The 24,181-nt window shown below is 46.2% G+C and overlaps 1 protein-coding gene across 2 annotated transcripts in view; it reads left to right on the top strand.

The window, feature by feature from the left end:
• Positions 1 to 24,181, top strand: part of DLEC1 (DLEC1 cilia and flagella associated protein) — a 1,790,999-nt gene that overhangs the window by 1,418,945 nt on the left and 347,873 nt on the right. The gene's annotated exons all lie outside the window — the stretch shown is intronic.

Below are 24,181 nucleotides of genomic sequence, written 5' to 3'. Positions count from 1 at the left end.
CACACCTAACTATTCCTTGCACTTGACTTTTTAAATAATTGATAAGCCACTATCAAGATATTTAGTTAGATTCCCCAACGCTTTTTGCCAAGGTCAATTTTTTGAATTTCTGCTGAATTTTCTCCTTGCTAATGAAGTACTCGCAGCTCGCTGTAGCCAGAGGGAAAAGGATGGAATGTGTCATTGTTGCCATTTGCCATTTGTGCCCAGAATCAAGAGTTGCAAACTTTAAAACACCTTATAATTAATTGCTTAACTCTTCAGTAATATAGAACATATTTCCTGGGGCTGGGTTTGGCATAGATTAAATGCGGATCATGAAACTCTTAACTCTAGAGGTCTTAACATTTTTAGGGACAATGGGGGTCATTATGACCTTGGCGGTAAAGGGTTAACGGTGCCAGTAATGGTGCCGAAGCCGTCAACCCCTTACCGCCCCATTACGAGTCTGCTCGCGGGACCCGCAAAGGGCGCCTGGTAAAACCAGGTGCCCTTAGCCAGTCCCGCAAGCAGACCAGGGAGCTAACAACGAGCATGTTGTTAACGTGCCCGTTGTTAGTTCCGTCCCCATTCCCATCGAGCCCTATGGGGGCTTGAATGGAAATGGGGATGTACCAGGCCCGGGTTACTTGAATGAGGAATTACCGGGTCCTCCAAGGTTGGAATGGCCCGGTAATTCCTCATTCAAGGAACCCGGTACCTGGTAAGGGGGTAACCATGTTGCAAATTGCGGCATGGTTACCTCCAAGGTCGTAATGACCCCCAATGTCGTTGATAAAGTTTTAGATAGTACTGAAAATGAATTTGACATCATGATTACTTAAAATATGTTGCAATAAGATCTAATGTTATCTATTTGTATTATGGTACGTTTCATTCGCATTCTTGAAAGTCTATTTAAAATGTTGTAATTGCTGCTTGTATCTGTGTACATTGTATTGGTCTTAAATGTCTTTTTGTCATTTGAAAGGTCCAGTTGTTTGGCTGTAATACATTAAATTAAAATAAAAAAACATTCTGACTAACCCCTTATTTTCTGGGTGTTTTTTTTCCCTTGCTCCAAAGACAGCCTAATCAATTCTGGCTGGACCCTGTGTTCCTAAAGGGAACATAGGGGCGACAAAGGACTTTGAGGTTTTTAAAACCCAGCTGCTGGAAATACAGGTCCATACTCTCCTGGTATTAAACTTACAGGGGTTAATATATTCAGCATGATGATATTTCTACTGTTTAAAAAACATGCTTTCCAAATTGTGGGTGTGCATCTGCTTTCATCCCACCTGGTGTCTGAAGACAATTTGTTTACAGTACCAAGAACCTCTTATTCCAGTGGGTTTTACTCCATCTTCTTTCAGTTGGGCAAATAGTTAATTTTATAACTTTTCATCAACGGGTATCCTTGACATTGTCAGTTCACAATCCATTACCGACATTAAATCATGCTGACTATCCTTCCCAGGGAGTTCTGTTCAGTTTCCACACGTCAGGGCACTGACGTGCATGGCCCTATTCATCCACTTCATTAATTAAGTCTAGATCTTTGCATGCATATTGTTGTTTTTTTGTTTCAGGATTGCAGTGTACTTTGGGCCCATCCTTAGTTCCTTGTGTCTTGATAAAAATAGTGCTGCCCTTAACTGCTGTTTTCACAATCAAGGGTTCATGCTCACTCCTACATGGATGGTTGTCTTGTAGTCTCTGAGAACACCCACATCGTGGTGGCATAGGACCATCAGCATGTCTGTGTAATAAAAATGCAAGTTCTGCATTGTGAAAAGGTACACACTTATCAATTGCGAGAGTAGCACTGTAAAAGGGGATGGGTCTCCTTTTAATCATTATTCATTTTATTTGTATAGCGCACAAGCAGCCTGTAGGCATAGTGGCGCTGTTACAGAGGTAAGTATATGCAAGTCAAGCCCAACATAAGAGTAACTTGCATGTAAAAGACATTGTGTAAGTATAACCAAACTTGGGAGTAGGCTGAAAGGCGGTAAATAGGCCTAGCAGCATGCTTTTGCAGAAAACGTGTTAGCTTTGTATTAACCTGCAACGAAGCCGCAGTGACTAGTAACACATTGCATGTCCCACGATCCCAGGCTGATATAGTAAGAAGCAAACAATAGCTGTTATTTTGATGTCACAGATTAGAACCCGTGGGAACAGGCAAGGAGGGCATAACCATTTTATAATGCAAAATGGTTTGAACATTTGTATAGCAATATGTCCGTTGTTCAAGGCTATGATAGTGCCATGGTAGAGAGAGTTTCTCATGAGAACGTAGATGAGATGACCGGGACAGATGAATTAAGTTACGCTGGTCATCTCAAATATTTCAATCTACTGTCATTATAATGTGGGAAGTGGGGGTTGGATTGTGACATCACAAATTATAATTAAGGGTGGTGTGGGAAGGTTTGTAGACCCAATTACGGAACATAATGTATGTTTTTCTATAAGGGTATAATGTGCGTGCAACAATCAGCTTGGTGTGGGGAGATTTGTTTATGTTGCACAGTTACTAATGTTAATTAGCTTGAGTGTTATAAAAGTTTTAGATTGGGGCGTTTCTTTGACAGCACCTTTTCACACAGTTCTGTTCTGCGATCTGTTTGTATATAGCTGTTCCAGCTGCGTCTGGGCCCTGAATAAATCTGCATTACTTCTTGCCTTCGTGCACTCCTTTTTTGACTACTTTTGTAATTTTTTTGTCCCGAGGTGACTCACGACACATATTTGGAGGCCACAGCAAGATTTCTCATCCTTCCGACCGGGTGTGGGGATTCCAGCCGTGCCCCCGGAGGAGTACAGGACAGCGTATGTTGGCCAGTACTAAGAGCTCAAACAAGAGGAGGTCAGCGGATGCCGAGTTCCTGAAGGACCGCCTGGTCTGGCGCTGCCTTCGCTCCGACTTGAGTACAGGCCTTTAAAGGGAGACTCGGAGGTCGAGAGAAGTGAAGAATCTCTTAAAAAGGATACATGAGTGTACTCCTGCATGAAAGCACAAGGTGTGGGAGAGACTCTTTTATGGTGTATAGCGATGCACCCTCCAAAGTGGTGGGGGACAATTGACCGTAGTAGTCTCAGATTTTAGGTCTACCGATCCAAAAGGGAGTAGGTGGACGATGGCACATCTGCGTTAGAGCAGAGGGTTGCGTAGAAAGTGGCAGACCTTGTTAGACAAGAGTTGCGGGTAGTGCAGGCAATTGGAATAGTTGCGTCATTTTATTTTATTCTGGGGACACATTGTTTTAGGGACATACACACATATGTTTTGTGAGTACTAGCAGTTTATTTTTTTGTGTTGTGGAAAGTGGTTGTAGTATTTGTTTAATGTGGCTATGGAGATGACGGAAGGGCCAGAGCTGAAATAACGTGTAAATATTAAAGAGCTGCGTAGCACGAGTTAAAGGTGCAGTCGATATTAGGAGGAGTAACTGCTCTTTTAACATACTAATGTAGGGCATTTCTGTTAAGGTGTTGGGCCTGGGGAGATGGCCATTCGTGTACTAATAAAACCTAACAAGACAGGCCTGTGAAGAAGGCCAGTGTATGTAAGTGTGGAGTGCAAGGTGTGAAAGGGCGGGGTCTGTGGAGAGGGCCAGAATGAATGAAAATAGGGCGAACAAGTATGTGATCAAATTGAGTGAGTGGGATTGAGCGAATAAGGTTTGAGAGTTTAAAGGTTTAAATTATAAAGGAAAAGAGGAAAGAGGGAGGGAAGAGTATTTTGACAATAAGGATTAAGGTTGGATTATGACGTCCTATTGGATGGATGCACTACTTAATCACATAGGAAATTGCTTCAATATCGTGACAAGATAACAAAGTGTCATTTCAAGTGGGTACATGACACAGTGGGGAAATGTTATAGAGAATGGCCTAGAGAGGGAACATTTGATAAAAATATCGACATTACGTATTCATATTTGTCGGCTACCTACAAAGGTGCAAAGCTTAAAAAGAGGCATAACATTTTAGGACTTTGGAAGTTATACGAAGAAACGGAAAAAGAAACGGAGAAGGGGAAGAAAGAGGAGGAGCAGGGTAGTGCCCGCCTCCTCCATATACGATATACCCATTAGTAAAACCAGCTGCAGGACATATAAATACTGAACGATTGTCTCAAGATAAAGAAGGAACACATACAAGGAAAGATGAGGGTGAAGCGATTGCCATTATTAAGGATGAGAAGGGGAGGGGGACATTTTTAATAGACATTAAAAAGAGTACCCAGCAGCAACTTGACTCTGTGTTCAAGGAAGCCGAGAAAGCCATGGAGAGGGAGATAGAGAAAAAAGTAAATGAACAAGGAATGGCAGCTAACGAACAGGGGTGTACAGCGGGACACATACAATTTAAAATTGACAAATGGGCACAGGACTTGGACAATAGTAAAGATGACACGACAGAATGTGTATGCATTGCATCAGATTGGGAGGACAGTGGTGACAGCGATCATGGGGATGACGAATTATACACATGCAATTTGACGGACATGAGCAGGGGAAGGAGACGAAATGAGTGAGAAGAGGAGGAAAGAGAAGAGTCATTGGGAGATTGGGGAAATAGGCTTCAGAGTAGGTAAACGAGAATAGCAGTCGCGACTAGACCACAATGTGGTTATAAACGCAGAGCTTGCACACAGATGCCCCTTTTGCAAAAAGTAATGGGTGCGATTCACTACATACCATGGCAGACAATGAATAGTGATAATTTGGTTTACAGTTTACCTTTGTTAATGGCAGGGGAGAGCAAATGGATGTATGTTTTCGAGAAAGAGACAGCGGGAATCCCATTGGCCATAGGAGATATTAAACATTTATTGGCAGTGTTGGTTGAGCAAAGAAGTGACAAAATATGTCAACAGGCCAGATATGCCAGGGTAAAATTAAGCTCTAAAATACATGATGGAACACCCTTTAACATCTATCGAGCATATGTTTGGAAGGCTCTAAGGGAGCTGTATCCATATACGTCAGACATGTGCTCAATATTGGTTCGTAAAATGAAGCCTGATGAGGACCATGCGGAATATGTATGGTCCATTGTCAGGCTGAGAGTTATCCTGTGTCCGCGGAAGCTGCTGAACCCCCGACAACCCCCCTGAAGTGTAATCCTCAGAACCCGATAATTCTCGGCTCTGTTAACTACACCCCAAAGGGAAAGGGGGAAGTGGATAACATAAGAAACACCAGGCTGGCGACGTTCTGACTAGCTGATGCGGAACCTGCAGTGAATACATAAGAACATACAGGATCCTCAAATTACTTTACTACCTTTTAAATTATAAAAACTTTGTATCCTTAACTAAAATGTAAAGAATCCTACCTGGTTCTTCTCTTTTAAGATCTTAGAGAAGATTGGGGTTATAGCTGATAAAATGTTTCTACCTTTCTTGTGGCTTTGAAAGTCTTGAAAATAACAGCAACTCCTTTGATTATTGAACTCTTAAGAACCTTGACTCTTGCCTTATAAACTGTTAAATGTTCCAGTTAAGAAGACTTAGATGAATCCTGTTCTTTCTTCTTAATAAATAGAGTTCATAGTCTCTTGAAGAACTTGCAAACTTTTCCAAGTCCGTTGAAACCTTTTCGCGCACACGCGCAAAAATTTACCTGTGCAAAACACGCATTGAAGAAAACACGCCCCGGAGAAAAAACATGCGCTGAGGAACACACGCGCTAAGAAAACACGCGCTGAAAAAGTCATGTAGCAGTCTTTTCTTACTCTCACGTACATGCGCTTTAAACACCCACGCTATGAACACACGCGCTATAGAAATCACGTAGCAGTCTTTTCTCGCGCACGCGTACTCGCGCTATTACTACACGCGCAATGAGCACACGCGCTTTGAACACCCGCGCTGGAACTCACGCGCTATAGAAATCAGGTAGCAGTCTTTTCTCGCGCACGTGTACTCGTGCTATGATTACACGCGCAATGAACACACGCGCTTTGAACACTCGCGCTGGAACACACGCGCTATAGAAATCACGTAGCAGCCTTTTCTCGCGCATGCGTACATGTGCAATGAATTCACATGCTGTAGTTTTCACATAGCAGTCTTTTCTCACGCTCGCACACTCGCGCTAAGATCGCACGTAACAGTCTAACATTGCTTACGCGCATTTAAAAATTAAACGTTGAACTATAAACAGAGTAACATCAGTTCTTCTTTTGAATTTTCATTTACAATCTCCTAAAGTTTCTAATGAATCTGAGCAAGATTTACGTATCCAAATAAAGGCACTTAGCTTAAGAATTTTTTCTTCTCCAAGAGAACTTCCAGAAACTCTCCTGCAAACCTGAATTCTTCTCCTGAACAACCCCGCATAAGTAAACGCTCAACTGCCAGGATTTGAAAGTTCAAATCCACTAGGCCCTAGACTGCAGCAGGAGCAGCTACAGACACATCCTCTCAGCTGGGGTTACGACAATGAAAGGCAGAGAGTGACAGTTTAGAACGTTCATTGTTGTCCTGCAGTTCTCTCTAGCCAATCAAGGCTTCTATTGTAAAACTCCATCTTGCCTTGGGCCAAAGCCAGGAATCTGTATAGAAAGGTCAAGGCCAAACCCACACAGAAATAAAGGGAAATAATTAAAGGGAACGTAACAGTAATTAAAGGAAACCTGATGACAGTAATTAAGGAAACCTGACATCCATGCAAGAAATGTGGACACATGAAAACAAACAATCTTGGGATGACAAAATACCTTTGTTTTACCACATCTTAGTGAGGGTGCTCCCCGCAGAGGTGCAGACATCACTAAAGAAGATAGTGGGAATTGAAGTAAAAGGGTTGCCAGAGATACAGGCAACATCGTACATTATTGAATAAGAAATCAGGAGAAAGATAAGGAGACAGCTGACAGTGCAACAAGAGCTGAAAACAAATGAGTTCAGAAAGAACTGGCTAAAATAAACATGGAAAGAGCGGTGCTCACAGGGCCAGTTGTCGTTCTACAGGCGCAGCAAGGGGGCTCTTGCTGGCAACGGTAATGCAACCAGGAGGGTACACTCAAGTACCACCCAATCAGCAGTGGGGAACGGTGCAGATGCAGCAACAATTTGCATTTATAAACGTACAGCAACAGCCAGGGGTAGTGCAGACAGGTGGAGTAGATAGTTACATGGGACCATATCAGACAGGGAGAGGATATTACACACAAGGAAGGGGAATGGAGTACAGGTGCATGAGGCTATGGTTTGGGGGACAGTGCTTTGCATGTGGAAATTCTGGGAACTTTGCACGAACATGCCCACTAATAGCACAAGCAGGCCAACAGACACATGCTCTTAACTCTTAGATGAAGGCCGTCTCTCGCCCGGGCGTCGAAAGTGAAGGACAGTCAAAGAAAATGGCTATTGCTGTTTGGACCTGTTGGACCGGAGGATCCAGGGTCAGACCCTCTGCTAAGACAGCAGGTAAGCATGCACCAACATGCGTTTATACCCTCTGTCCCAACAGGCCATCCCCACCCTCTCTGGTCCCCCAGTGTTGTTCCCTTGTGCACCCCCCCTTCGTGCACACAGGCGTCTGTCCTGATACATTCTGGTTTCACCATCACCGCTTGTGGCCAATGCTGGATTTTACTTTTATGCACTTCATTGATTCACGGAACGTCACCCTTTCTCAACACTCATGCTGGACTTCCTTTGCATCTTGTACTCATGGTGCCCCTGACTCATGCTGTTCCATCTTCATCTTGTATCCTGGCTTGCAACATTATGTGTTACTACTGACTTCTGCAATTGTATTCGCTCTCCTCTCTTGCTTCTCCACTCTTTTTAACTGCTTACTCTCTGTTCTCTCCTCCCCTCTCCTCTCCCTTTTCCTATCTCCTCCCCTCCTCCCCTTACTTTCTTCTATGCACTTACTCTATCAGAATTGTCCCTGGACTTACTATGATCGCAACCTCGTCTGTCGCTCCCCTATCCTCTTACTGTTGACCCCCTCCCTCCAGCACTATCTGAAACGTTGTCAGGCCTAGTACGATAGTCACTTGTTTTGTTCCTCCCCTCCCTTTCTGCACCCCTCTCCCTCACCTTTTGTTTTCCTCCGGCTCTACCAGAAATGTCATCAGGCCTAGTACGGTAGTAGCCTGTCTGTTTCCATTTCCTTCCCACTCTCCCCCTCCCTTCCTTATCTATGTCTTAGCACTTGCACTATCTGAAATATCGTCAGGCCGAGTACGATAGTTAATTTTGCATCCTTACTGTTCATGGCCTGTAAGAATGTCATTGTATTTTCCCTTGTTCCCTTCCTTGCTTTGAAACACATTGTGTATTGGCCCTATATAAATAAACTATTATATCATATCAAACTATCATAACAACCGCAATCTTTTACACCGACACCTCAACAAATAAAGGTGATACCGCAGCAGCAACTACAGATACAACCCACACAGCCACAGGGTATATCCACCCAGGGACAAGTGCAAGTGCAGGGTGGGGAGATGGCAGGAACCCCTGGTAAAGTAAGCATACGCCAGGCACCAGTACAGACACAAGTACAAGAAGGAGTAACACCACTGGGACAGAACACTGTGCCCCAATCCACCGAGTGACAGTGGTGGGTGGTAATCCATTTACATCATCCGCCAATACATTGTCCCAATAGGTGTGCCCATGCGGAATGCAAGTGTGTCCTGTTCTAGCAGTAACTGAGGACCCGAGGAGGAACCGGAGGTAGCAGTTCAGATAGGACAGAGGGGATTTTCCTTTCTTATAGATACTGGAGCAACGAGGTCATGCATAAAGGAAGGAGGATTTCCATGATCTAAAAAAGTTTGGACACACAAGGCTTTTCGGGGACAATTTTGAAAGTTCCTCTGATGAAAGATGTATCCTTGACAATAGGGACACCGAATACTGTAGCACCATTATTGTATTCAATAGATAATCCCAACAACATTTTGGGAAGGGACTTACTCAGCAAATTGAATACTACAATCTCATTTTCAGAAAAGGGGATGGTGTGCTCCATACCCAGAATAGTTAGGCATATTGGTTGCCACTGATGAAGACCACATGGAATGGCATTCAATGGTATGTATTGAGCCCACACGGACATTAAAAGGAGTAAGTGACGCAGAGCTTTCGCAACCAAAGACAATGAAGAAGGAGAGGTAGTGTTTGAATTGAGAATACCTTATCCAGCACACATAAAAGAAAGGGTAGTTCCCCAGATGACTCAGATGATAAAACAGAATACAAAATATTTGCAAAAAGATGTGGAAAAAGTGCCAAAAAGTTTATGGACAACAGGACCCCATGATGTAGGGATACTAAAAGGGGCCGGAGTAGTGCACATCAAATTAAAAGAAGGAGCATTATTTCTACAAGTAAAGAAGTACCCCTTTCGAAGGGATTGGGTCCTCCGACGTATTCCATATTTATGACAGGTAATGTCCACAGCTGTGCTGCTTTGGAAAATCTTCGGCGTCTGCGTCCTGGGTCGATGACGTCGATGCACCGTCCCCGAGGACCTCCTCCGACGGCCGACGTCACCCGATGTGATAAGTAAGACGCACGACGCCCATAGCCTCCGTTCCGTTTTTTCCGCGAACGTGTTCGCTTCGTGAATCTCTGTACACCTCGACTCTTTGGAGTTTGCTGTTTTCTTCTCAGTTCGTTGAACCTGTTCCGTTTTTTTGTGACAGACGAGATGTCGGTCACAGACTCGCAGACTCGCATGACACCTGCCTCTGGTGCCTCGGGGAGGCCCACGATACGGACGACTGTGTCGACTGCCAGTCACTCACAGCAAAGGAACGCAAGAAGAAGCTGTCGGTAGGTCGGGTGTCTAAGCCCATGAAGTCGAGGTCTGCGGGGCTTTCGACGGATGACTCGAGAGGCGACTCTCCGCGTCATCGTCGGAAGTCCAGTGGGTCTCCTTCCAGGAGTCGTTCTCGCCACTCCTCCGCCTCTTCGAGGCATTCCCGGAAGCGCCGGCATCGGTCGCCTTCCCCCTCCTCTTCCGAGGACTCCGCCCGTCGGTGGGTCGCTTATCCCTCCATGCAAGCGACACCAGAGGAATGGGCTTCCTTCGGGAAGCAGATGCTAGCGATTCTTGAATCGCAGGGAACCGGTCTGTCCGCACTTCCGAGTGGGGTCAGTCGGCACCGGTCGAGAGACATTGCTCGTACGCCTTCGGGCTCGGGTGGTCGGCACGGCTCGCGGGAGAGGTCCCGCTCGGACAAGGGTAGCCGTTCTCGCCATGCCCGTTCCAGGTCCCGGTCCTCGACGCGCTCGAGACCATGTGATCCTGTGCCGTCTTCGAAGAAGACGTCGACGCCTGTGGCGCCGAGGTTGTCGATGATTTCTCTCGAGGCTCCGCCTCCGAGGGGGTCGTCGAGAGACACACTCGAAGCTCCTGCTTCGAGGCCTATGTCAACGCTGTCGATGCTGACGGCGCTGCAGCTGACGTCGACGCCGATTCGCTCGACATCGACACCGTTTCTGGCGACGCCGGCGCCGACTCGTTCGGCGCCCTCGACGCCTTTTGAGGTGGTGGTGTCAGAGGGGCCCCGTGGCACGGGGTTAGCCCCTAGAAAGGCTCTGGCTAAGGTCAGGCACAGCTTTGGTCCCCAGATGTCTTCCTCTCACCGCCTGGAGTACATTTCAGAGGGTGATGAAGGCTCTGATCAGGGCTTGGTTCCGGTTAGCCAGTTTGATGACCTGAAGCAGTCACTGCATGATGCCAGTGGACTGGACACCTCTCCAGAGGTGGAGTTTGGTAGGCCGGAGCCTGACACTCATGCTGATTCTTCATATCGCCTGATGTCTCGGGTCACCGAGTACTTGTATTGGTCGGCTCCCCCAGGGGAGTTCGTTCAGGATGATCTCACAGACATCCTTGATCTTGGTCCCCCCGCTGACCCGGAATTGCCGTTTCATATGGCTCTGCAGAGAAGGGCGGCGGCGGCGGCTTGGACTGCTCCGGAGAGTCTCCCGGCAGTGGGCAAGTCTTTGTTGCGAAAATACCGCCCAGCCAGTAGCGACCCCTGCTACTTGTCCAGGCACCCCACTCCAGAGAGTTTGGTGGTGCAGGTGGCTACAGCCCCGGCGAAGCAGGCGTCGTATCCTACCATCCCTCCGGATAGGGACGACAAACGTTTTGACGGTTGGGCGAAGAAAGTGTTTTCTTCAGGGGGTATGGCGCTTCAGGCGGCCAACTCCATATGTGCCTTGTCTCGTTTCACACACACTCTGTGGAACTGTGTTGCATTAGCGGCTGAACATATTCCCGAAGGGGACGAACGGGATGGTTTCCTTGCTATGGTTCAGGATGGCAAGTATGCCATGTGTGAGGCCGTTCAGTCAGGTTTGGACATGGCAGATTGTGTCAGCCGGTCCATGGCGTCGAGCACCGTAATACGCAGGTTTGCGTGGTTGCGGAAGTCTGGGTTCGCTCCTGATGTGCAGTCCCGGGTCCTCAACATGCCCTTTGACGGTGAACATCTTTTTGGCAGCAAGGCTGACGAGAGCCTTGAGAGGTTGCAGACCTCCAAAGCTGCAGCGAAGTAGTTGGGCGCTGCAGTTCGACAACCTCCGCCTTTTCGTCCTAGGGGACAGCAATGGAGGGGAGGTTCCTTTCGCTATTACTCGTCCTTCAGTAAAGCGAGAGGAGCTAGCAGTCAAAGAGGCCACCGTAAGAGTGCCAGAGGTGGAAACAAGGGTACTCGAGGTGCCAAGGCCGCTCGCGCAGTTGCCTCTTTGCCCTCAGTCAACGCCGCAGCCGCTATCACTCAGTCATGAGGCCAGGTCCCATGGTTCGCCGGTTGGGGGAAGGCTGGCGCAGCATCTTGTAGAGTGGCGAGCCATTACTTCAGATGTGTTGGTTCTGGAGATCATAACCCACGGCTACTGTCTTCCCTTTCGGCAAAGGCCTCACGACAATCCACCTGGGAACCTCTCTTTGAAGAGTCCGGATCCGCTCCTTACGCAGAAAATTCAAGCCCTGCTGGAGAAAGGCACCCTAGAACTGGTGCCTGTAACGGAGAGGAACAAAGAATGGTATTCCCCTTATTTTTTGATTTCGAAGAAAGACGGGGGATTGAGACCTATCATGGACTTGCGCGGTTTGAACAAACTCCTCAGGAAGGACAAGTTCAAGATGGTTACTCTCTCTCAAGTCCTCCAGGCCCTTCAACTTCAGGACTGGTTGGTGTCTCTCGACCTCAAGGACGCTTACTTCCATGTGCCGATCCATCCCAAGCACAAGAAGTACCTGAGGTTCGCGGTTGGTGACTCGCACTTTCAGTTTCGGGTCCTGCCGTTCGGATTGACCTCCGCCCCGAGGGTTTTCACCAAGCTCATGGTGGTGGTGGCAGCGCATCTCAGGAAAGGGGGGATTCACGTCTACCCCTACCTGGACGATTGGAAGTCCTGGATCATTTGTCCGTCACCTGCCACTCCTTTCACAAGCTGGTCTTCTCCCTCAATTTAAAGAAGTCCCATTTGACACCAACGCAGCGGCTCCAGTACATCGGAGCAGTGCTCGACACATCCCTGGGGCAGTGTTTTCCTGCCTAGGTGAGGGCTCTTCACGTTCAGCAGATGGTGCACAAGTTTCAACTTGCCCAGAATCTCCCAGCGTCCGAGTTCTTGAGACTGCTCGGCTTCATGGCATCCTGCATTCTTCTGGTGCCAGAGGCTCGTCTGCGGATGAGATCTTTGCAGTGGGCACTCCAGCTCCAGTGGTCTCAGTCCTCCGGCAGGCTGTCGGACCCTGTTCAGGTGCTGTCCTCGGTCGCCCAGCACCTTCTGTGGTGGGCCGTCGAAGGCAATCTGATGAAGGGGGACCCCATTTTGGCTGCCCTGGCCGGTGGTGACGATCGTGACGGACGCATCCCTCACGGGATGGGGTGCTCATGCCAACGAGTTGATAGTCAGCGGTCGTTGGTCTCCGTCGGAGTCCAGACTCCATATCAATCTGTTGGAGCTGAGGGCCGTCAGGCTTGCCCTGAAGGCTTTTCTGCCGACTGTGCGAGGAAAGAGTGTCCTGATTCTAACGGACAACACGGTGGCCATGCACTACCCCAACAAAAAGGGGGGGCAGAGTCACTTCCTCTGTGCAGGGAGGCGATGCAGCTCGAGTTCTGGGCCATCCAGCAGGAAGTTTCGATCTCGGCTGTTCATCTGGCCGGAGACGAAAACGAGACGGCGGACGCTCTGAGCAGGCAGAGCACGATCTCTCATGAGTGGGAGCTGGCTCAGGAGATTCTCCTGGAGATCTTTGCCCTTTGGGGGACCCCTCAACTGGATCTCTTCGCCTCCAGTGTCAACCGGAAGTGCGAAAGGTTCTGCTCGCGGGAATTTCCTCCAAAAGGAGCCTTAGGAGACGCGTTCGTGGTGGAGTGGTCATTCTCACTGCTGTACGTGTTTCCTCCAGTCCCCGTCATCCCGCAAGTATTGCAGAGGTTACGGAGGTTTGGTTCCCGGATAATCCTCATTGCTCCGGCGTGGGCCCGGAGTACGTGGTACCCGGACCTTCTAGACTTGTCCATCTGCCCTCCACGTCGTCTTCCCTACCGAGACGATCTGCTCTCACGGGAGGGGGGTGAGGTTCTCCATCCAGAGGTCAGATCCCTCAACCTTCACGCTTGGCTTCTGAAAGGTTGCGGTATAAGGATTGGGACCTCCCTGAAGACGTGATGGAGGTGTTGCTCTCGGCAAGGCGGCCGGCAACAAAGTCTCTGTACCGTTGCCGTTGGAGAAAGTTCTGCGACTGGTGCAGAGTTAAGAATGTGGATCCTTTGGAATGTGACATTCCCATGGTTCTGTCTTTTTTGCTTTCCTTGGCCCACAGGGGCTTGCAAGTTGGGACCATTAAAGGTTACCTGGCTGCGCTGTCCATATTTAAGCGCTCATCTGAAGAATGTTCCTATTTTAAGATTCCTTTAATTTCTCAGTTTTTGAAAGGGCTCACTAATGTGTTCCCTCCGTCACCTTTTCTGGTGCCCGGTTGGGATTTGAACCTTGTTCTTAAGTTTCTTATGGGTGCTCCGTTTGAGCCTTTACATTCCTGCCCTTTGAGACTGTTAACTCTGAAAACTGTGTTTTTGGTTGCGCTTACTTCCGCTCACAGAGTGAGTGAGTTACAGGCACTTTCAGTTAAGCCACCCTTCACTGTGTTTCATAAGGACAGGGTTGTCCTTAGAGTTTGCCCTTCTTTTCTTCCGAAGGTGGTTTCGGAATTTCATTTGAGTGAGCCATAAGGTTGTTCTTCCAGCGTTCTATCCTCCTCCACATCCTGGTAAGGAAGAGGAGAGGCTCCATAGGCTTTATCCTAGGAGAGCGTTGAGCTTTTATATTTCGCGCATGTCCCGGGTCAGAGTGGAGGATCAACTTTTCATTGGTTACGCTGGAAAGCGTTTGGGACAAGCTGTGACGAAACAGACTTTGTCTCGTTGGATTATTTTAGCTATCTCTGAGTGTTACCGCTTGGTGGGTAAGGACCCTCCGGCTGGCTTGCGGGCCCATTCTACCAGGGGAGTGGCTGCATCTACTGCCCTGCAGAGAGGTGTTCCTATTCGTCACATCTGTGATGCAGCCACTTGGGCTTCAGTACATACTTTTGTACGGCACTACTCCCTCGATTCCATCCGAGGGCAGGATCTGGCCTTTGGCAAGGCAGTCCTTTATTCCGCAGTTTGATTGGGCATGCTAAATTTGTGTTCTAAATTATTTTCCCACCTCCTTGCTTGGTACTGCTTTGGGAGTCTGTCATAGATATGGAATACGTCGGAGGACCCAATCCCTTCGAAGAACAAGTTACTTTCTTACCTGGCAACGTTCTTTCGATGGGATGGTCCGACGACGTATTCCATATCGCTCCCTCCCTACCTTCGCCGCTGCAGAATTTCTTTTGCGATTGCAGCTTGCGTTCCGCAAGGCCTTGTTTGTCTGACTGGCAGAAAACTGGTGGCACCCGTTCTAGGGGAAAAAACTACAACTGAGGCTATGGGCGTCGTGTGTCCTACTTATCACATCGGGTGACGTCAGCCGTCGGAGGAGGTCCTCGGGGACGGCGCTTCAACGTCATCGACGCAGGACGCAGACGCCGAAGATTTTCCGAAGCTGCACAGCTGTGGACATTACCTGTCATAGATATGGAATACGTCGTCGGACCATCCCATCGAAAGAACGTTACCAGGTAAGAAAGTAACTTGTTCTTATAGAGGAGCCAATGAAGGCATTTATGAGACATTGCATGCCCTATGGCAGCAAGCATAATATAAGAGACCACATCATTTTGCAGCTTGGCTATCCGATCAAGAAAGCAAAAGAAGGGTCATGGCGTTTTATAACGGATTTACACCCGCTTAACAATATTATTGAGGCAGAGTATCCATTGGTCCCAAATCTTGCAATGATTTTTTGCAGCATTCCATTGGAGGCACACTATTTCACTGTGATAGATTTGAAGAACACATTTTTCTCCATCGCACTACACCCAGACTCCAGGTATCTGACTGCCTTAATGTATCGCGGTAGCAGGTTTAAACACAGTAGAATGCCCCGAGGGTACTGTTAGGGACCTAGCATCTTTAACAGAGTTATACAAATGGATTTGCGCAACTTACAGGTTGCAGAGTGATACAGTACGTTGATGAATTATTGGTGTGCAACCCAATAGAAGAGGAATGTAGAAAGGACGCAGCGACTCTACTGACTTTGTTAGCTGCCAAAGGATACAAAGTGGACAAAGAGAAATTGCAGTACTGTCAAAAAGAAGTGGTGTACCTGGGGCAGATTGTGTCAGCAGATGGGAGAAAAATAACACCAGAAAGAGTAGAGGCCATACATAAAACTCCACAACCCAAACAGTGAAAAAGATGCAGCAGTCCTTGGGCCTATGCAACTACTGCAGGGCATGGGTTTTCGATGACTCCACTTATATCAGGCCATTGCTGCAAGCATTGAAAGAAGCTCAGAAACAAAAAACGAACATACAATGGACAGCTTAAATGGGCGAGATTGTTAATGAACTAAAACAGTCAGCATATGCACAAGTACTGGCTACACCCAATTACAAAGAGAGGTTTCACCTGTTTTCCCATTCAGATGGAAAAGTAATGACCGCTGTGCTGACACAGATGAAGGACCAGGGACACAAACCACTTGCATATTACAGTGGGTCCCTAGATGCAGTGATGCAGGGACATTTCCTATGTGAGCAGGCACTTGCTGCTGCTGCATTTGCAATTGAGAAGGCTTCCACAATAACTATGGGGTGCCCCGTAATCTTAAACGTGGAGCATGCATTATTCGCAATGCTGGAAAAAACAAAATCAACATTGACAACTCAGAAATCTTCAGGGTAAGAGATAATACTGACAAACCCAGCAATATAAGTGGTGAGATGCAGGACTATAAATCCAGTATAGGTCATTGCCGAAAAAATAGAGGAGGGAGATTACATGACTGCATAGCATGCATAGACAGGTGGAAAGGTAACCCCCTGGTTAAGGAAGAGGTGATTGAAGTGGGGGACATGATTTTCATTGATGGATGTTCCAGTATTGATCAGACGACAGGACAGAGGCATTCAGGTTCTGCAGCGGTAGGGCACAGATATGGAGTACACACAGCGGGAGGAGTTGATAGTGTACTCACAGACGCGACTACCGACCACTACTCTGCACAGGCAGCATAACTGGTGGCTTTGATTGAGGCACTGAACATGTCAGAGGGCCAAGTAGTGACCATTTTCTATGATTTGGTCTACAATACTCCCACAGTGCATTCAGGGCTAGCAAGATGGGAAAGGAGAGCGTTCAAAAAAAGTGATGTTACACCTGTTCATCATGCAGGATTACTGAGTATATTATTAGAAATGTTACCACTACCAGTCGAGCTAGCTTTAATAAAGTGCAAGGCCTACACAGGAGAGCAAGATATTATTTTATTAGGGTACGAAAGAGCAGACAGAGTAGCAAAAGAAGCAGCATATCTACCAGAAGAAACACGTGTGCTGTTCCCTGCTGAAAAGGAACAGATACAACTACTAGCAGTGCTAAAAGTGAGCAAAGAAAAAGATGCATTATCAGAAAACTTTAGTGCAACCCCAATAATGCAGATAATTGGTTGCAAGGAGAAGCATCAGATGATGAGAAAGAGTTGTGGAGGAGGAGAGGATGTTCTTTATCCCCAACTGATTTGGTATGGCGGCACGATAGCACCGGAAAAGTGGTCATGCCAAAGAAATTGTTGCAGGTGGAATTGGAACAGCTTCTCTACCCTGCCCACGTATTGAAAGAGCACGGGGCTGAAGGGATAAGTGAAGACTGGTTCGTACAAAATTTGTATGAGAATGTTGTAGAGGTTGTGAATAACTGCATGATATGCCAGAAGTATTTTCCAGGTCACAAATTGAGAGTTGTGCAGGGAAAATTGCCATGACCGGAAGGCCCCTTCCAGCACTGGCTTATTTACTAAGTTGATATCTAAAAGAGATGTACCTCTTACAGGTACTTGCTTGTAGTGGTGTGTCCATCCTCACGTTAGCTTGGACTGTTTTCTGTGCCCATTATGACTCCCACTCAGTGGCTAGATTTCTTGTGAGGGAGGGGGTCCCAAGGTGGGGGATTCCAGATGACATTCGTTCTGACAATGGTCAGCATTTTGCTAATTATTTAATTAAGGAAATAACACTTGTGGGGATAAAGCATAAATTATGCACGGTTTACCATCCACAAGCCAACGGTTTGGTAGAAAAGATGAATGGACTGCTTAAAATGTGGTTGGCAAAGTTTACGCAAACGCTTGGAAAATTCTGGGTGCACTGCTTGCCTCTTGCGTTGTTTACACTTCCCTATACGCCTGGAGGAGATCATCACTTGACTCCTCATGAGATTGTTACAGGGTGGAGAATGCATGAGCCTATTCCGCCGTCACCTACAATCTCTGATACACATTATACTTCTTGCATTTTGAGGGAGGAATTTGATATGTATCTTAATGAATATCCTTGCAGACAAGGCTCAAACCGGACAATTGGGACAATTTCCTCAAGCAGCACCTTTTTACCCGGGGGAGAAGATACTTGTCAAGAATGACGTTCGTAAATGGCCCACATACCGTGATCTATTTGACACCCACAGCAGTGAAAATCTAAGGGTGGCGAGGATGGGTCCACATCACAGATGTTCACAAAGACAAGAGCTCTGTTTCCCCAAGCACAACATGATGCAAAGTATATGGGAGATTTCTTTATTCTTTCTCTGCCTTTAGACTAAAGACGAAAACCAGCAAAAGAAAGTGATAAAAATGTCTTCAAAGAAAATGTTTTAATGAAGAAGAAAATGAAGTTTTCAGTATTTTGGAGTGTAATAATATTAATATGTTTAACTCTAGGATTAATACTTTTGGTCTATTTGGTTTTAAGAGAAAACAGTGGGACACAATTGAATGAAAATATAAATAGGGGAAAAAGGAGTTTGATGAATGAGTAAGGTTTTCATCATGGCACTGAAGGAGAGCCAGATTCGTCAACTGGAAATGTTTGGTACGACGAGATGTTATGTGTGGGGAGAGAAAGGGCAAATGACACTTGCTACAACTGCTCTCTCATCCCACATGTGATATGCCCCAAGCTGTGTCTTATGAGGAAGCAGGATGCCTGATGCACCTGTCACTCTGCAAAACTAGAAGTTTATTCCAGGGAAAAAAGGTAGCGTTTCAGTCGGTGGATGAAGGGGAAAAGGTTTATGAAGACAATTTCGTGAAATTAACAAAAAAATTTGAAATGAGGAAACTCGGCATAAGGTAATGGAATATGTGACAGAAGGTCCAAAAAAGGGGGCATTACAAATAAGAAAACACAAGAGATTATGGTGCACAAGTGAGGAAGGGCAAAGTATACCCTGGCGTCATACAAGGCCATTGATGAGGGTAGCGGGAGCAGTGTGATATGGGAACAAATGGGAGGGGAGAATAATGCAATGTCATGCTGAGCGATTGGTAGGTTTTGAACAAAACGTGGCTGTCATGGTGAATGATAAATGCAGGGCAATTTGGGGAAAATATGTACATGCATTAACTTGGCTACATGAAAAACATTAACCAGTTGACATCAAGAGCTTTACACGATTCCCTTTGTTTTTCAAGGTCGAGTGTGTCTATCTACCTGGGCACTAACTCTGGATGCACCAAGGTGTTGTGGAATGCAGCACTGATGCAGGGAACTGCTGTGATGATGGACGTTCTGTGGGCCTGTGGATTCCCAACTTCCGCCTGACTGGAGCGGTGTTTGTGCTCTTGTCACTTTGCACATTCCGACACTGGTGGTGCCTCACAATATCACTACCATGAAGATTGCATTGCAGGGAAGAATTGCACAGCAAGAGGAGGAACGAAAATCTATAAGAAGGAAGAAGCAGGCAAATAATAATTTTTAGGAGAAAATCGTAGAAACCGTGGCCGCTATCCCTGATGAACTCAGTCTTTTCTCCACGGCTGCAATCACTACTGCTCCCAGGTGTCCAGGCCACCACTAATGCAAAGTGGCTTCAGCTCATTCGATGTGGGCTGCAACAGTTGGAAAATTCAACAACAAAAGGGCTTGAATGCCGTTAAGGAGGAGATGAGGGTGCTGTGCTTGGTGGCCCTCCAGAACAGGTACGTGTTGGACCTCCTAGCGACTATCAAGGGAGGGGTGTGTGCAAAGTTTGGAAGCAACTGTTGCACAATGCACCCAATGGAGAGGCTTCAAAGGGAACATTGAAAGCAGCCATAACAGAGATACGGACACTCCATGAAGAAATGACCAGCGAAGTTAATGGAGTGCAGTCAAGTAGCTAGTTGGACAGCATTTTCGCATGGGTACCCATCTGGCTTTCCAGACTGTTTCGAATGACTGTCCCCACGCTGATGTTCATTCTCATCACCTTCTGCATCATTAACAAGATTTATAGATTATATTCAAACAAAAAAAAAGGGCAGTTGATGTTACCCTTAAGTGTTGATAAAAAGGCTACTGAAAAGAAGGGTGGTAATAAAGTAATTGGGGGGAAATGAAGAGGGGGATCGTGATGGCGGGTCTTTACACAGCCAGCAGATTGAGAAAACTATCAACAATTTTGGATTTCATGCCTAAAGAATGGAACAGGGTGTAAATATGGTGGGGGAAACTCTGGATACTTGGGAGGCGATTGGGGGAGACCTGACAAGATTGTAAAAATGTTTGATTCACAAAGATAAAGTAGCAGAAAGGGAACAGGAGCCACAAAAAGAGTTGGTTATTGATACATCAATAAAAGGGGGGAATACTGTAATATAAATGCAAGTTCTGCGCAGTGTAAAGTTACGCACTTATTAATTGAGAGAGTAGCACAGTAAAAGGAGTGGGGGTCTACTTTTGTGATGCAACATAAGAGTAACTTTCATATAAAAGACATGCAGGGGCACTGGTAAGTATAACCAAACTTAGGGGTAGGCTGAAAGGTGTTAAATAGGCCTAACAGCATGCTTTTTTTTTTTTTTTTTATTTGTTTATTTGTTTTGGTAGCAAAAATAAATTTACACCTTTACAAATTATACATAACACATATAAAACATATAAAATCTCATGAGACAAACATACTAACACACAAGTGATTGTACAACCAAACAATACTAAAATCAATAGCTCGTTAAAACCTTTCCTAATGCATCAGCAAGAATCCTCAAAGTCGCCAACTCACAAAGTCACAGGGTCACATAACCATCGCTGAATCGCAGAATCACCACATCGCAGAGTCACGATGACACAGAATCACGAAGTCACAGTAAAGATCAATGGTGCTAAATATCAAACCTAACCCATCCTAACCTACCCAACATGGTGGTGGTACTAGGGCATCGCAGGCCTCCACCAACATAGGACTTGCCACAAACAGACGGCAAAGACCACTAATCATCGAGTATGCAAAATCTCATAGATTTAAAAGTTTACCCACTCCAGAAGGTCCTATTGAGTGGCAACAGATGTTCTTCGATTATTGCAACGAGTCTAACGGTTGCTAATATAATAGAGTTGGAATTTCCCTGCATACATCGCAGCCATACTAGATGACATTCAAACAGCGAAAACGAAGTAAGGTATGCAGCCAAACAGCGTTGTCTCTGCCTGGAAAAAAAATTACAGTACATGAAAAGATGAGACAGGGTTTCAGGCTCGGATGTAATTAGACAAAATCTGCAACCCTCCCATTTTGCCAGTGTCCTATAGCCATTCCAATTTCTGATGCGAGCACCCGTCTGGATGAGATCCATGCGGAAGCGCATATAATGCCTTCTTGCTCCTTTGTCTGGAAAAGCTAGAATATAAGGCAGCCGAGGTGCGACTGCATGTCTAAAGGAGGCATATATAGTGAAGGAAGAGTAGCGTCCAATCCGATCGCAATTTTGGGCCCAAGAATTTTTAAAAAAACGCCTTTTGACTTTGGCAGGGTTATTTACCAGGTCATTCTGCGTCATATTCAGAGAGATTAGAACCGCTTGTATCTTATCTTTCACGCTAGTGATCGAACTGGGACACTTTCCGGCTATCATTTCCTGGAAATCCTCATAGAGTGAGTTAGGGGGGGGGGAAATCATTTTGGAGAAGGCAGATACCGTCCACCAAATAAGTCTGTCTTCTAATGGATATAGACCCAATTCATGAATAATTAAAGCGTTCGGTAAGTAACCGGGCAACCCCAAGATGTTCTTCCAAAGTTTACCCTGTAAGATGTTTAGAAGGGGCCCCAAATTCAACAGGCAGGTGTCTAGTGCATAGAGAAGGATGGGCTCTATCTTCATGGTGTAATATTGTATCAGAGGCAAAAGAGAGTAACGACAATATTTGGTGAAGATGATTCTCATTTGGGCCAAAAGGGGATTAAACTTTGCAATCAATACGGAGCGCCACTTATTAGCTGACATTCCATTCGATATATGGTAGCCCAAATACTTGATCTCTTCTTTTGCAGAAAACATATTAGCTTTTTATGAATCTGCAACAAAGCCGCAGTGGCTGGTAACACATTGCAGGTCCCAAGATCCCAGGCTGGTATGGTAAGAAGCAAACAATAGTTGTTATTTCAATGTCACAGATTAGAACCATGGGTCCCGTCGACAGGCAAGGAGGGCATAACCATTTTATAATTCAAAATGGTTTGCAAAACATGATTTTTTTAGATGGAGTCAAAAGAACCACAGTGGTTTCAAATTGCCCTTTAGTTCGTTTCGCCTGGGAAGAAGGTTGAAGAGTTCTTAATATGCAACATTTCTATAGCAGTATGTCCGTGGTTCATGGCTCTGGCAGTGCCATGGTAGAGAGCATTTCTCATGAGAACGTAGATGAGATGACTGGGAGAGATGAATAAAGTTCTGCTGGTCATCTCAAATGTTTCAATGAATTGTGATTATAATGTGGGAAGTGGGGGTTGGATTGTGAGGTCACAAATTATAATTGGGCGCAGTGTGTGAAGGGTTGTAGACCCAATTAGGAATTATAACGTATGTTTTTCTATAATGTACGCGCACCATTCAGCTTGGTGTGGGGAGATTTGTTTCATGTTGCAAAGTTACTAATTTTAATTAGCTTGAGTGTTATTAAGGTTTTTAGATTCAGGGCGTTTCTTTGATAGTTCCTTTTCACACTGTTCTGTTCCGCAATCTGTTTGAATATAGGTGTCCCAGCTGTGCCTGTGCCCTGAATAAACCTGCGTTACTTCTTGCTGGCATGCACTCATTTTTTGACTACTTTTGTATTTTTTATTGGTGATCCTGAGGCGACCCCCGACACATCTGCATAATTCACCTATGCCATTTTTTTTTCATAATGAACACAGCCATACAAAATTAACAACTGTCTCAAATGGTTTAAATAACATAGAGTGTGGAACAACAACCCTATTTCCACTACCTGAACTCTGGGGCAAATCCATGGAGCAAATGCATGAGCAGCGAAAGAAAATGGTTCTGGAAAGTGACGAAAGCTCCATGAGAAGCAGCAGAGGGAGAGCTCCCCTTCTATCAGGGTTGTTAGAATCTTCGCTGGGGGTGACCATCTTGAACTTCTCAATTGGGAGGAATTCGTTGAAACTTGACAGGCTGAATATCGTTCTCCACCCAACCTTGTCTTTCTTGGGGAGTGCAACATATCTCAAAAAGCAACCCTGCACTGGACTCTCCAATTGAACCTGCTCTATAGCATCCAGTTTCTTCAGCTTCACTAATCCCTCCAACAGATTTGATGAAAACTGTTGGGGGATGAGTGGGGTGTGGAGAGGAGATGGCAAGCAGATAGCCAAAACTCACCGCTGATAGGATCCACAAGTCTAATTTTATTGCCCTCCAAGCTGGTAAATGGGCGGCTATTTTTCCATCCACTTGTGTGAAATGCTGCTGGGCCCCCTTTGGGGAAGTCACATGTGCGGCACTCTTGCGACAGGTGTACTTCACTCTCTGCTCAGTCTTTAGGTAAAAGTCATACGTGCTAGGAGGCTGCTTCCAGCAAAGAGCTTTCAAATGAAGACGAGGATTACATTGTATCAAGACCAAAGGTAAATGAACCTCCATTTATTTTGACAGGGCACGTCATTGTCATGTGGGGCTCTGCCTATGGGGTCTTATCCAGCACAGGAGCGGTCCAAGTTCTCCAGCATGGGGTCTGGCATGGATTCACATGCTCATGAATATTCCCCGTCGTCAGGCTGGGAATCCTCGGTAAAGAAAAAACCAGTATCAGTTTCGTTTCTGATCTGTCTTTCGTAGTGATAACCAATCACTGGTCTCTGCGTCATACTGACCACAGCCAATGACTGCCCTCTACCTAAGCACCGCCTCTGGCAGCCATCTTCAGATTTTTACCGCACGTTCATGTGTTGGGATCCTCGTGCTATTGCTCTCGAGCGTTAGTGCTATTTTTCGCGCTTTTTTCACAAAAAACTTCGATTCTTTCGGTCAAAGAGCCTCAAGCTCCACCGATCCTACATCCGATCAACGGGGACCCGTGTCGGATTCATCTGTGCCCCTCAAGGGTGAAGATTCGTCGAGCTACACTTGGGTGGAATCCAGAAGCTTCTCAGGCCCGGTCTCGGAGATGGCCCAGGAGAAGGGAAGCTCGACGCCCGGAAAGCTGTTCAGGGTCTGCCCTGGATGCCAGCTGCAGAACGTCTTCAAGGAGGACGAACACTCTTT

This window comes from Ambystoma mexicanum, chromosome 2q, assembly GCF_040938575.1.
Source record: "Ambystoma mexicanum isolate Mex_15411 chromosome 2q, UKY_AmexF1_1, whole genome shotgun sequence".
Lineage (NCBI taxonomy): Eukaryota > Metazoa > Chordata > Amphibia > Caudata > Ambystomatidae > Ambystoma > Ambystoma mexicanum.
The sequence above is the reverse complement of the archived record's forward strand: the minus strand, read 5'-3'. Positions and strand labels throughout refer to the sequence as shown.